Raw genomic sequence first — 14,139 nt, forward strand, 5'->3', positions numbered from 1 at the left:
GCAGGGGCTGTGGGTTCGTGCCCCGGTCTGGGAGGATCCCACGTGCCGCGGAGTGGCTGGGCCCGTGGGCCATGGCTGCTGGGCCTGCGCGTCCGGAGCCTGTGCTCCGCAATGGGGGAGGCCAAAGCAGTGAGAGGCCCGCGTACCGCAAAAAAAACCAAAAAAAAAAACCAGGGGCAAAATCAAGAATGGCGTACTAGGAGGACACAGAATTCGCGTCTCCTCACAACTAGGGCACCTACCAGGCACTGGTGGGGGACCATGGACACCTAAGGGGATGGGAGGAACCCCTAGTGACTGGGTAGGACGTGGGGTGTGGAGGTAGTGAAGGGGGAGGAGAAGTGGAGGCGGGATGGGACTGGCGCCCCTGAGGGGTGGCTGTGGGAGGGGAAGGTACCCCACGCCCGAAAGGGGAAATTGGGGAACCACTGGGACGGCAGAGGATCAAAAGGGAGCATGGCCAGGTTTACCATGCCCACGTGGGCCCCTGGGAGACTGCTGAAGACCCAGGCCTGATCCTCTGCCCACAGAGGCCCCCTCCAGCTGTGCAGGTCCTGAGGGAGTAGGAGGAAGGCAAGACAGAGTAAAAGTAAAGGCTGTACCTCCAGGACCGGCACCCCTGAGGAGCGGCTAGGGGAGGTGAGGAGCTCCTACACCAAGTGGTACCCACCCCCGTTAGGGGGCGAGAACCTGGGAGAGAAGGTGGGAGAGGGGCGCAGAGGAACAGAAGGGAACGTGGCCAGTGCGTCCCCTGTCCACTTAGGCACCGGGAAGACTGTTGGGCTCCCGGGCCTAGCCCTCTGTCCTCGGAGCCTCCCTCTTGTGCACAGAGCCCAAGCCCCGCCCCTACACCCCCACCCAGGGCCCCACCTCTACACTGGGAGACCCTGTCCAATGAGCTGGGCCTAAACCCCACCCACACACCCTCAATCAGGGCCCTACCTCCAAACTCCGGAACCCCACACTCCAGAGGCCCTCCTTTGGATGTGCTGCCTCTCCCCTTCCCCAGGTCCTAAGCAGAGGCCCCACCCCACGCTGCAACGTGCCCGCCTAGGCCCCACTCCACTCTCAAACATCACCCCCCCACACACCTGCCTAGGCCCCACCCCACCCAAAACCCCACCCCTGCCTAAGTTCCACCTGCTCCTAAACTCCACCCCCATAGCCAAGGCCTTTTTCTTTTTCCTTTTATTTTTTCCTCTTTTAGATTGGGGTTCTGTTTTACCTTGTTGATTCATTGTTGTTGATTCTTTTATATTTTTATTTTTCCTAATAAATCTTTTATTTTTCTAATTTTATTTTATTTTTTATACTTTGTTAGTGATCTCTCCTTTTGGCTTGTTGCCCTCCCCCCTCTTTCTTTTCTTTTTTCTGCTGTGGTTTTATTTTACCTTACTGCAGTTGTTTCAATTATAGTTTTATTTTTCCTAATATATTTTTTATCCTTCTAATTTTATTTTGTTTCTTATTCTTTGATATTGTACAGCTCTTTTTTTTCTTTCTTTCTTCGTTTTTATTTCACCACGCCACGAAACTTGCAGGATCTTGGTCCCCAGACTGGAGGTCGTGTATGAGCTCCTGTGGTAGGAGCTCCGAGTCCAAACCACTGGACTAATAGAGAACCTCAGACCCCAGGGAATATCAACTGGAGTGAGGCCTCCCGGAGGTCCTCATCTCAGCACCAAGATCCAGCTCTATCTAACTGCCTGCAAACTGGAGTGCTAGATGTCTCAGGCCAAACAACCAGTAAGACAGGACTACAGTACCACCCATCAAAAAAAAAAAAAAAAAGAAATGACAAAAAAATATGTTACAGATGAAGGAGCAAGGTAAAAACCTACAAGACCAAATAAATGAAGATGAACTAGGTAACCTACCTGAAAAAGAATGCAGAGTAATGATAGTAAAGATGATCCAAAATCTTGGAAACAGAATGGAGAAAATACAAGAAAAATTTAACAAGGATCTAGAAGAACTAAAGAGCAAACAAACAGTGATGAACAACAGTTACTGAAATCAAAAATACTCTAGAAGGAATCAATAGCAGAATAACTGAGGCAGAAGAACGGATAAGTGAGCTGGAAGATAAAATGGTGGAAATAACTGCCAGGGAGCAGAAAAAAGAAAAAAGAATGAAAAGAATTGAGGACAGTCTCAGAGACCTCTGGGACAACATTAAACGCACCAACATTCAAATTATAGGGGTCCCAGGAGAAGACAAGAAAAAGAAAGGGTCTGAGAAAATATTTGAAGAGATTATAGCTGAAAACTTCCTTAACATGGGAAAGGAAATAGTGAATCAAGTCCAGGAAGCACAGGGACTACCATACAGGATAAACCGAAAGAGAAACACACAGAGATACATATTAATCAAACTATCAAAAATTAAATACAACAGGCTTCCCTGGTGGCTCAGTGGTTAAGAATCTGCCTGCCAATGCAGGGGACACGGGTTCAAGCCCTGGTCTGGGAAGATCCCACATGACGCGGAGCAACTAAGCCCATACGCCACAACTACCGAGCCTGCGCTCTAGAGCCCACAGGCCACAACTACTGAAGCCCGCGTGCCTAGAGCCCGAGCTCGGCAGCAAGAGAGGCCACTACAATGAGAAGGCTGCGCACTGCAACGAAGAGTAGCTCCCGCTCACCGCAACTAGAGAAAGCCCGTGTGCAGCAATGAAGACCCAACGCAGCCAAAAATAAATAAATAAGATAAACTTATGTAAAAATTAAATACAAAGAAAAAATATTAAAAGCAGCAAGGGAAAAGCAACAAATAACATACAAGGGAATCCCCATAAGGTTAACAGCTGATTTTTTTAGAAGAAACTCTGCAAGCCAGAAGGGAGTGGCAGGACATATTTAAAGTGATGAATGGGAAAAACCTACAACCATGATTACTCTACCCAGCAAGGATCTCATTCAGATTTGACAGAGAAATTAAAACCTTTACAGACAAGCAAAAGCTAAGAGAATTCAGCACCACCAAACCAGCTTTACAACAAATGCTAAAGGAACTTCTCTAGGCAGGAAACACAAGAGAATGAAAAGACCTACAATAACAAACCCAAAACAATTAAGAAAATGGTAATAGGAACATACATATTAATAATTACCTTAAATGTAAACGGATTAAATGCTCCAACCAAAAGACTCAGACTGGCTGAATGGATAAAAAAAAAAGACCCATACATATGCTGTCTACAAGACACCACTTCAGACCTAGGGACACATACAGACTGAAAGTGAGGGGATGGAAAAAGATTCCATGCAAATGGAAATCAAAAGAAAGCTGGAGTAGCAATTCTCATATCTGACAAAATAGACTTTAAAATAAAGACTGTTACAAGAGACAAAAAAGGACACTACATAATGATCAAGGGATCAATCCAACAAGAAGATATAACAACTGTAAATATTTATGCAGCCAACACAGGAGCACCTCAATACGTAAGGCAAATGCTAATAACAGCCATAAAAGGGGAAATGGACAGTAAGAAAATAATAGTAGGGGACTTTAAGTGGGGACACCCCACTTTCACCAATGGACAGATAATCCAAAATGAAAATAAATAAGGAAACACAAGCTTTAAATGACATATTAAACAAGATGGACTTAATTGATATTTATAGTACATTCCATCCAAAAACAACAGAATACACTTTCTTCTCAAGTGCTCATGGAACATTCTCCAGGATAGACCGTATCTTGGGTCACAAATCAAGCCTTGGTAAATTTAAGAAAATTGAAATCGTATCAAGTATCTCTTCTGACCACAAAGCTATGAGACTAGACATGAATTACAGGAAAAAACTGTAAAAAATACAAACACATGGAGGCTAAAGAATACACTACTTAATAACCAAGAGATCACTGAAGAAACCAAAGAGGAAATCAAAAAATACCTAGAAACAAATGACAATGAAAACACGACGACTCAAAACCTATGGGATGCAGCAAAAGCACTTCTAAGAGCGAAGTTTATAGCAATACAATCCTACCTCAAGAAACAAGAAGAATCTCAAATAAACAACCCAACCTTACACCTAAAGCAATTAGAGAAAGAACAACAACAAAAAAACCCCCAAAGTTAGCAGAAGGAAAGAAATCATAAAGATCAGTTCAGAAATAAAAGGAAACAACAGCAAAGATCAATGAAACTAAAACCTGGTCCTTTGAGAAGATAAACAAAATTGATAAACCATTAGCCAGACTCTTCAAGAAAAAAGGAAGACTCAAATCAACAGAATTAGAAATGAAAAAGGAGAAGTAACAACTGACACTGTAGAAATACAAAGGATCCTGAGAGATTACTACAAGCAACTATATGCCAATAAAATGGACAACCTGGAAGAAATGGACAAATTCTTAGAAAAGCACAACCTTCCGACACTGAAGCAGGAAGAAACAGAAAATATAAACAGACCAATCACAAGCAGTGAAACTGAGACTGTGATTAAAAATCTTCCAACAAGCAAAAGCCCAGGGCCAGATGGCTTCACAGGCAAATTCTATCAAACATATAGAGAAGAGTTAACACCTATCCTTCTCAAACTCTTCCAAAATATAGCAGAGGGAGGAACACTCACAAACTCATTCTATGAGGCCACCATCACCCTGATACCAAAACCAAAGATGTCACAAAAAAAGAAAACTACAGGCCAATATCTCTGATAAACATAGATGCAAAAATCCTCAACAAAATACTAGCAAACAGAATCCAACAGCACATTAAAAGGATCATACAGGGACTTCCCTGGTGGCTCAATGGTTAGGAATCTGCCCGCCAATGCAGGGGACACGGGTTCAATCCCTGGCTCGGGAGGATCCCACATGCCATGAAGCAACTGGCCCATGTGCCACAACTACTGGGTTTGCACTCTGGAGCCCACGAGCCACAAGTGCTGAGACCATGTGCCACGGCTGCTGAGGCCCGCACACCTGGAGCCCATGCTCTGCAACAGGAAAAGCCACTGTAGTGAGAGGCACATGCACTGCAACAAAGAGTAGCCCCCGCTCACAGCAACTAGAGAGAGCCTGTGCACAGCAACAAAGACCCAACACAGACAAAAATAAATAAATAAAATATAAAAAAAAAAATTTAAAAAAAACTTAAAAATAAAAAAGGATCACACACCATGATCAAGTGGGGTTTATCCCAGGAATGCAAGGATTCTTCAATATACGCAAATCAATCAATGTGATACACCATATTAACAAACTGAAGGAGAAAAACCACATGATCATCTCAATAGATGCAGAAAAAGCTTTTGACAAAATTCAACACCCATTTATGATAAAAACCCTCCAGAAAGTAGGCATAGAGGGAACTTACCTCAACATAATAAACGCCATATATGACAAACCCACAGCCAACATCGTTTTTAATGGTGAAAAACTGAAATCATTTCCACTAAGATCAGGAACAAGACAAGGTTGCCCACTCTCACCACTATTATTCAACATAGTTTTGGAAGTTTTAGCCACAGCAATCAGAGAAGAAAAAGAAATAAAAGGAACCTAAATCAGAAAAGAAGAAGTAAAGCTGTCTCTGTTTGCAGATGACATGATACTATACATAGAGAATCCTAAAGACTCTATCAGAAAACTTCTAGAGCTAATTAATGAATTCAGTAAAGTAGCAGGATACAAAATTAATGCACAGAAATCGCTTGCATTCCTATACACTAATGATGAAAAATCTGAAAGAGAAATTAAGGAAACACTCCCATTTACCATTGCAACAAAAAGAATAAAATACCTAGGAATAAACCTACCTAAGGAGACAAAAGACCTGTATGAAGAAAACTATAAGACACTGATGAAAGAAATTAAAGATGATACACACAGATAGAGAGATATATCATGTTCTTGGACTGGAAGAATCAACATTTTGAAAATGACTATACTGCCCAAAGCAATCTACAGATTCAATGCAATCCCTATCAAACTACCAATGGCATTTTTCACAGACCTAGAACAAAAAATTGCACAATTTGTATGGAAACACAAAAGACCCCGAACAGCCAAAGCAATCTTGAGAAAGAAAAATGGAGCTGGAGGAATCAGGCTCCCTGACTTCAGACTATACTACAAAGCTACAGTAATCAAGACAATGTGGTACTGGCACAAAAACAGAAATATAGATCAATGGAACAGGATAGAAAGCCCAGAGATAAACCCATACACATATAGTCACCTTATCTTTGATAAAGAAGGCAAGAGTATACAATGGAGAAAAGACAGCCTCTTCAATAAGTGGTTGTGGGAAAACTGGACAGCTACATGTAAAAGAATGAAATTAGAACACTTCTTAACACCATACACAAAAAGAAACTCAAAATAGATTAAAGACCTAAATGTAAGGCCAGACACTATAAAACTCTTAGAAGAAAACTTAGGCAGAACACTCTATGACATAAATCACAACAAGATCCTTTTTGACTAATCTCCTAAAGAAATGGAAATAAAAACAAAAATAAACAAATGGGACCTAATGAAACTTAAAAGCTTTTGCACAGCAAAGGAAACCATAAAAAAAGATGAAAAGACAACCCTCAGAATGGGAGAAAATATTTGCAAATGAAGCAACTGACAAAGGATTAATCTCCAAAATATACAAGCAGCTCATGCGGCTCAATATCAAAAAAACAAACAACCCAATCCAAAAATGGGCAGAAGACTCGAAATAGACATTTCTCCAAAGAAAACATACAGATAGATGGCCAAAAAACACAGAAAAAGATGCTCAATATCACTAATTATTACAGAAATGCAAATCAAAAGTACAATGAGGTATCACCTCACACCAGTCAGAATGGCCATCATCAAAAAATCTACAAACAATAAATGCTGGAGAGGGTGTGGAGAAAAGGGAACCCTCTTGCACTGTTGGTGGGAATGTAAATTGATACAGCCACTATGGAAAACAGTATGGAGGTTCCTTAAAAAACTAAAACTAGAACTACCATATGACTCAGCAATCCCACTACTGGGCATATACCCTGAGAAAACCATAATTCAAAAAGAATCATGTACCTCAATGTTCACTGCAGCACTATTTACAATAGCCAAGACATGGAAGCAACCTAAGTGTCCACTGACAGATGAATGGATAAAGAAGATGTGGCACATATATACAATGGAATATTACTCAGCCATAAAAAGAAACAAAATTGAGTTATTTGTAGTGAGGTGGATGAACCTAGAGTCTGTCATACAGAGTGAAGTAAGTCAGAAAGAAAAACAAATACCGTTGCTAACACATATTTATGGAATCTCAAAAAAAAAACTGGTTCTGACGAACCTAGGGACAGGACAGTAACAAAGACACAGACATAGAGACTGGACTTGAGGACACAGGGAGGGGGAAGTGTAAGCTGGGATGAGTAGCAATGACATATATACACTACCGAATGTAAAATAGAGAGCTAGTGGGAAGGAGCCGCATAGCACAGGGCTTTGTGACCACCTAGAGGGGTGGGATAGGGAGGGTGCGATAGGGAGGGTGGGAGGGAGATGCAAGATGGAGGGGATATGGGGATATATGCATACATATAGCTGATTGTTACACAGCAGAAACTAACCCACACTGTAAAGCAATTATACTCCAATATACATGTTAAAAATAAACAAACAAACAAAGCAACCAACCCCCCAAAAACCAAAGAAAGGTAGACAGGATGAATAAACAGAACTAGTGCTCTAGACTGATTTGTTTAATGAATTCAGATGCCCGCAGCTTGGGTAAGAAACTGGTAATTAGATCAACTAGGGATCTGGATTAGCTCTTTTTTTTTATTTTTTTTATTTTTTGCATACGCGGGCCTCTCACTGCTGTGGCCTCTCCCGTTGTGGAGCACAGGCTCTGGACGCACAGGCTCAGCGGCCATGGCTCACGGGCCCAGACGCTCCGCGGCATGTGGGATCTTCCCAGACCGGGGCACGAACCCGTGTCCCCTGCATCGGCAGGCGGACTCTCAACCACTGCGCCACCAGGGAAGCCCTGGATTAGCTCTTTGAATAACCACAACAGATTATAAAAAAAACTTTGCTTAGTTCATTTGGCTTTTCTAAATCAATGACTTAAATGTTTGGGGTATTATTGTACTTTAATCTCCTAACTGGTTAAATTAAGTTGAAACAGTTGATTTTAAGGCTTAATACCCCTAAGCCCTTCCTCTAGTTCTGTAAACTCAGTATGTGCTTTAAGGGATAGAACTGTGGAGAAAGAACAATAGACTAGCAGAAGTATTTAGCTATAGAAGCTCTGTGATTTTATTTATTTATTTTTAATATTTATTTATTATTTTATTTATTTATTTTCTCCTTTATTTTTTTTGGCTGTGTCGGGTCTTAGTTGCGGCACATGGGCTTCTCCCTAGTCGTGGCTTGAGGGTTTTCTCTCTCTAGTTGTGGCGCACAGGCTCCAGGGTGCGTGGATTCTGTAGTTTGCGGCACGTGGGCTGTCTAGTTGAGGCACGCAGGCTCAGTAGTTGCGGCGCACAGGCTTAGTTGCCCCATGGTATGTGGGATTTTAGTTCCTTGACCAGGGATTGAACCCGCATCCCCTGCATTGGAAGGTGGATTCTTTACCACTGGACCACCAGAGAAGTCCCTAGAAGCTCTGTGATTTTAGATGGGTCACTTCTCTAGCCCCCCAAGGACAGGCTTTGGACTATAACAGGGATTTCACCACCTAGGATCCATGACAGACTTAGGAGTGAGACTGTCCTGAAACTGAATACAAACTTCTGTGTACAAGTATATTTTCCTGAGAATCCACAGCTGTCATCATAATCTCAAAAAGATCCATAAGCAAGTCAGAAAGACAGATATAGCATGATATTGCTTATATGCAGAATCTAAAAAAAAGACGCAAAACAGAGATACAAAACAGATACAGACTCACAAACTTAGAGAACAAATTTATGGTTACTGGGGGGGATAGGGAGAGGGATAGTTAGGGAGTTTGGGATTGACATGTACACACTGCTATATTTAAAATGGGTAACCAGGGATTTCCCTGGTGGTGCAGTGGTTAACAATCCACCTGCTAATGCAGGGGACACAGGTTCGAGTCCTGGTCCAGGAAGATCCCACATGTCACAGAGCAACCAAGCCCGTGCGCCACAACTCCTGAGCCTGTGTTCTAGAACCCGCAAGCAACAACTACTGAAGCCCGTGTGCTACAACTACCGAAGCCCGGACACCTAGAGCCCGTGCTCCACAACAAGAGAAACCACCGCAATGAGAAGCCCGCACACAAGGAAGAGTAGCCCCCGCTCGCTGCAACTAGAGAAAGCCCGCATGCAGCAACAAAGACCCATCCCAGCCATAAATAAATACATAAATAAATAAGTAAAAATAAAAATAAAAAAATGGATAACTAACAAGGACCTCTTGTATAGCACAGGGAACTCTGCTCAATATTACGTAACAACATAAATGGGAAAAGACTTTGAAAAAGCACAGATACGTGTATATGTATAACTGAATCACTTTGCTGTACACCTAAAACTAACATAACATTGTTAATCAACTATACTCCAATATAAAATAAAAAGTTAAAAACAAAAGAACACTGGACAACCTTCAAGACAATACTATGGCAGTCTTCAGAATAATAATCAAAGCCAACAATGCACTGAAGTACAGTTGACCCTTGAACAACATGGGTTTGAACTATATGGGTCCACTTATATTTGGATTTTTTAAAATAAATGCACACTATGGTTTAAAAAAAAAAAAACACGGGTCTAAGATGGTCGAGATTCTTTCCAGCTTTCTGAGTCTATAAAAGCTGAGATGTGGAACACAAAAATAGAGTATTTGTTGAATTCCACACCTTTTAATGCAGGTAATTTTTGTATTATGATTATGGTTTCCTACTACTTCATCTTAATCATTCTCTGTTGGTCAAAGTCACAACAAACAGGTTTCAGAATATACTGCTGAAAAGCTTGAGTCTCAATGCTCTCAATTAATTCAACCATCATACTCACTTAAGAGGATGATTTTTACAAAGAGTAGAAGTCTGGAACTACGATTTCCCCAAAGGCGAACAGGCTGAGTTAATGAGTCTGGCAGGAGAAATTAAAGGATTCACAAAACTAACTTGGAAGTTGTCCCAGTTTCTGAAACAGAAATCTTGGGAATTAGACTGTGTCTAAAATATGAAACATTCTATAGTCACATCCACTGAAGTTGAACTACCCACCAGATCACACCTGATACTAAATTAAGTGGCAAGAGACTCTGTTTATTAATCACTAAGAGAAAACAAAAAAACAAAACAAAACAAGAAATCAGTAGCATTGGTGCTTTCATTTCACGGCCTTGCAAAAATCTGAAGGCTGAGCAACAGCGCGATGCCTCCTTCTGATTAGAAACATTCTGCTACAGTAGTAAGTAAATTCTTCTTCTGGGAGTTTATACATTAAAAACCCCGTAAACTTCCAATCATATAAGCAATTCATTTATTAACTTGGCCCAAACCACTTCACTCTTGCCCACCAAAAAAGCACACTGAAAATAATATAGTTGGTAATGATTAGACAAACTCAGTCATTTAGTCTGGGTAAACTTCCCCTGAGCAAGTGTAAACTGAATATTAACCCTCAGTCAGATTCATAACTAAGTTCCTTTAGTGCCTTATTCTGGCTGAGTCAGAATTAATTTTTTAATAAATTTATTTATTTATTTATTTTTGGCTGCATTGGGTCTTCATTGCTGCGTGCGGGCTTTCTCTAGTTGCGGCAAGCGGGGGCTACTCTTCATTCCGGTGCAGAGGCTTATTGCGGTGGCTTCTCTTGTTGTGGAGCATGGGCTGTAGGCGCGCAGGCTTCAGTAGCTGTGGCTCATGGGCTCTAGAGCATAGGCTCAGTAGTTGTGGTGCACGGGCTTAGTTGCTCCGCAGCATGTGGGATCTTCCCAGACCAGGCCTTGAATCCATGTCCCCTACACTGGCAGGTGGATACTTAACCACTGCACCACTAGGGAAGTCCCCCATAATTAATTTTTATTTGTACCCAGGATAGCTGCTAAGTACTGTTTTTCCAAAAGAACAGTGATAAACATAAGCTTCATGACCTCCAACTGTGCTCTGATTCACTAAAGAGTTTTGCTTTTGTATGATTCTTTAACATTCATCCATCTTTTCAGAAAGGATTTACGTACAGGTTCAGTGCGAAATAAAAAGTAAAGGTATGAAACAGAGTTACAGATGCTGGCTCTCAAGTAAATTACTGTGGTAGAGGAGGTAAAACATGAGTCTGTACCTAACGATCACACAAAGTTGAATGTGGAGTTGAAGGAGCTGATATCTTAAAGAACGAAAGAAGTACCACCACCCCTCATGAGTTAGGATGATAGAATCAGAGAGCGCCTAATGGAAGAGGGAACAATTGAGTTCAGCCTTAAAAGGAGGTTGTGATTTGGTGATGTAATACTGTGTCTAGGTTGAGGCAGATGAGAGGGGGGCTGTGAACACTAGGTGTGGAGGAGTTTGAAAGGTATATTCTGTACAGAGGGCAGAGACCTGAGCAAGAAAGTGAGGAACTCTGTGGTGACCATTCCTAGGCTTACATATTTGGCATCCTCTAATACACAGTGAGATAACTACAAAATTTTAATAAAATCCCAACATTGGTCTAACAGTGGTTTGCCATCGTCCATATTAATATGTTATGGTAAACTCAGTGCAGAGAGTGGTGCTTCAATTTACTGTTATTTACCTCTGTGCTCCCCCAATGGGTGGTGGGGTTAACAACAGGTAAATAATGTATAATTACTTTTTAATAATCTTTAAACATTTTATTAACTTTGAAGAAGGAATAAGAACAGCTACTTTAGAAACTGGAGACACTCAAGCACTGACCTATTCATAGTTTTTTTTTTTTTGGCGGTATGCGGGCCTCTCACTGTTGGGGCCTCTCCCGTTGCGGAGCACAGGCTCTGGACACGCAGGCTCAGCGGCCATGGCTCATGGGCCTAGCCGCTCCGCGGCATGTGGGATCCTCCCAGACCTGGGCATGAACCCGTGTCTCCTGCATTGGCAGGCGGACTCTCAACCACTGTGCCACCAGGGAAGCCCCTATTCATAGTTTTTACACAGCTCAAGAAGTGTACATCATAGGGGCAAAAAATAGTACAGAAGACCTATATACAGAAAGATTCAGAAAAATCCATTTCTAGAAAGCAGATCATATGGACTCACAGACCTCACTGAATCTAGGAGAATCAAAGGGAAACAACATAAAGCCTTCTGCTGGGGCATAAAGGTAGGAACCAGTCCGTGTAGTCTAAGAAAAGCTCTTTTTCCTCTTGATCTAAATGTTTGCTTCCAGCTGGGTTCAGAGAAAGGTCCTGATCATTTGAACTGATAGTTAGTCAAAGTCCCTTTCATGTTTGCTTTCTTGGCTTCTAGTTCAGCTAGCTCTTGCAACTGCCTGTTGCTCAGGACTTTGCGTTCCAACTGTTTTTCAATCACTTTGGCATTCTGTGCACACAAGTCAGCAACTTCCCTAGCCTCAGTCTTCTCTTCCTCTTCATCAATAGCAGACACAGTGACAGAGCTGAACGTGCCCATGTCTTTAGTCCATTTGGTCATTATCACCTTCTTAGGAGGCTCTTGTTTCTGGGTATGTATTTCATTTTCCCAAAACCCTGGCCAAACTTGACTACTGCTCCATCCACAATGGAGGTCATGGGAGCATTCTTCAGCTGGGACTGGCAGAAGAGTGGCAGTCTACACTTCGTACACTTCTTCCTGTGCTGTCCTTCCACACCTTCAGGCCTCCAAAGATACATAGTATCTTCAACTTGTGTTACAAAATTTGTGACTGTGTTTGGCAGCATCAATTACATAGACCAATCCTGGGGACTCATGGGTAATTTCTCTGACAGTCCAGTACCAGGACCATCTGGCAACACGAAGAGTAACAGACATCAAGGGGCTTCTCACCATCATCATATTCCTCCCCAGGTCGGAGGTGTTGGAGCAGACAACTGATCAGGGCACTACTTTAGGTGTAGTTCAGAGAAACAGCCCAAAAACTCAACACCAAGAATGTTACTCAATGTTACTTCTATAGGAACATGATACAATTTAAAGGGATAAAAGATAAATAGGCAAGACCCCCCACACACAAATTAGGGCCCATTTAACCCTGGTTCTTGGACAGTCAGAGGACTATGATGAGGTCAAGACTTACTTGTCTTATACCTTTAAAATGAAAAATATCCTCAATGGCCTTTAATTCTAGTTATATATATATATATATATATATATCCATATCTATATCTATATCTATATTATAGTAGGAATTAGCAAACGGTTCTGCTCTGGTTCAGGTAACACACTTACTCATAGATGAAAAATACTGGCAAGACTTGCAGCTTTGTCAAGTACTAATTCATTCACCTTCAATGAGGTTTTAGCTCTATTTTAAAAATATGAAAGCACAACAACCTGGCTAATTACTGGACTTAGCAGCTCACACACCAAGACCGAGCAACTCTTGACTCATTGACTGAATGATCCATATCCATGAAGATGCTATGCCCCAAAATTCACTTTGAGAAGTCAAATTACATCTTATTTTTGCCTAAGAAAACACTAAAACTTGTTCAAATGACCAAATGGAAACACTCAAAATTAATAAAATTTATCATCTTCTGTGCCCAGAGCAGGTAATGACAAATAAGGATATAGTAATCTAGTTACTGAACAAAAACTGCATCATTACATTATGGCCCAAAGGATACACATTGGATTATCATTTTACAAATCTTAAAGTTTATTAAGAAATGTAAATTACAGGGCTTCCCTGGTGGCGCAGTGGTTGAGTCCGCCTGCCAATGCAGGGGACACGGGTTCGTGCCCCGGTCCGGGAAGATCCCACATGCCGCAAAGCGGCTAGGCCCGTGAGCCATGGCCGCTGAGCCTGAGTGTCCAGAGCCTGTGAGAGGCCACAACAGTGAGAGGCCCGCGTACCGCAAAAAAAAAAAAAAAAAAAAAAAGTAAATTACAAATCCAAGTAATTTTCTGTACTATAAGAAATATTGTGGGCCTCCCCGGTGGCGCAGTGGTTGAGAGTCCGCCTGCCGATGCAGGGGACACGGGTTTGTGCCCCGGA

General features: G+C 41.9%; 1 protein-coding gene and 1 pseudogene across 2 annotated transcripts in view; both read right to left on the minus strand.

Annotated features, from left to right (window-relative positions):
- GLG1 (golgi glycoprotein 1) overlaps positions 1-14,139 on the minus strand; it is a 153,404-nt gene that overhangs the window by 70,069 nt on the left and 69,196 nt on the right. The gene's annotated exons all lie outside the window — the stretch shown is intronic.
- Positions 12,372-13,034, minus strand: LOC116744009 (annotated as a pseudogene).

The sequence above is a fragment of the Phocoena sinus genome, chromosome 19 (assembly GCF_008692025.1).
Source record: "Phocoena sinus isolate mPhoSin1 chromosome 19, mPhoSin1.pri, whole genome shotgun sequence".
NCBI classification, from domain to species: Eukaryota; Metazoa; Chordata; class Mammalia; order Artiodactyla; family Phocoenidae; genus Phocoena; species Phocoena sinus.